Source organism: Etheostoma spectabile, chromosome 16 (genome assembly GCF_008692095.1).
Source record: "Etheostoma spectabile isolate EspeVRDwgs_2016 chromosome 16, UIUC_Espe_1.0, whole genome shotgun sequence".
In the NCBI taxonomy this organism is placed as follows: Eukaryota; Metazoa; Chordata; class Actinopteri; order Perciformes; family Percidae; genus Etheostoma; species Etheostoma spectabile.
The window spans coordinates 16,634,897-16,636,141 of NC_045748.1; the positions used below are offsets into that span (position 1 = coordinate 16,634,897).

General features: G+C 47.8%; 1 protein-coding gene across 5 annotated transcripts in view; it reads right to left on the reverse strand.

Moving 5' to 3' along the window:
• znf462 (zinc finger protein 462) overlaps positions 1-1,245 on the reverse strand; it is a 47,088-nt gene that overhangs the window by 45,417 nt on the left and 426 nt on the right. Inside the window, exon 2 of one of the 5 annotated variants that reach the window (XM_032539881.1) lies at positions 293-336. The exons of 3 other annotated variants lie outside the window; for them this stretch is intronic. The gene's annotated coding sequence lies outside the window, so the exon portion shown is untranslated. Of the gene's footprint in view, positions 1-287; positions 337-1,245 lie in introns of those variants that run through there. One more of the 5 variants, XM_032539882.1, reaches the window with a different exon arrangement.

The following is a 1,245-nucleotide window of genomic DNA, read 5'->3' on the forward strand; positions in this document are numbered from 1 at the left end:
ACACACACACACACACACACAGAGAAGAGTATTTGTGTGTTGAGACCACTTTGTTGAACATTAACTACCAGCATGGCCAAAACACTGCATTATTCAGCATTAAAATGCCTATCTCATCCACGTCTCAGACAGCACAATCACAAACATGCTGTCCAAAAGTGTCATCTGCGAGTCTTACACCAAAAACAAATCCCAGATATTTACAATCCAAACTGCGTTTAATCATGCAAAATGAAAGCAGCAAGTTCTATGGAGTTAACCTTGAAAGCCCCACTAAAAGATCTAACCTCACTTTTCAGAGTTCTTCTGCTTCCTGTAGCAGGCTCAACTTCCGAGCTGAAAAAAGCAGAAGAAGCAGAATAGGTTATGGCCGATTATTTATGAACACAACCTTTGTTCTGGCGTGAGGGATCCTGCCTGTCTGACTCCAGGGCTCTCCTTGGAGACTCATCTGCTTTCCTCCATTTTATGGTGAAGCCCTACTAGTATGACATACCTGACTTGAGACCAGTGACAGCAAACAGGCATCCAAACATTGCAGGGGACACGCGGGTAACAATGTAGCAATAACAGCAAAAACAAAACATTAGAATACAAATATGTACAAAGCCACCATTCCTCAACCATTAAGAGATATCAAGCCCCAACCCTGTGGAGAACCGACTCAAAATCGCCACCAGAAAAGGTTTCTTTTTTTTAAAAGAAAAAAAGAAAAGAGAGAGAGAGGAGCAGGGGAGGGGAGAGAGCACATATAGCTTCCTCACACTGGACATGGCTTTCATAGTGTGTGTGTATGTGACTGGACCAGCGGCTATGCCAGCTCCTCTGTGTCGCTAATGGAGGCTGGTTGGGAGAGGAGAGCAATCCGTGCAATGGCTTCTCCATGAAGCTAACGCGCAACAACACGCACGACCGGAGAAGGGACGCACAGTCGGGGCCAATAATTCCCCTGACCAGACATGTCAGAATAACAAAACACTCCGCTCCGGTGCTGATGAAACACGCAGGCGACCCTCTTTACACCGCCGCGTCCATTTCCTTGTGTCACTTTGACAACAAACCGAAGGCGACATAGCGAGGAAGCGGCAGGGTTAGGATATTAACTGGGAAGCGAGAAGACCCACTTGACTTTGGTTGCATGGGTGCCAGCCGGAGCACCCACCCGACTAAAATCTCGCCCCGGCTTCCTCTCCCAAGTCGGCTGGACCTGGACTAAAAGGAGAAAAGGTGGTGTGGGGGGGGGGG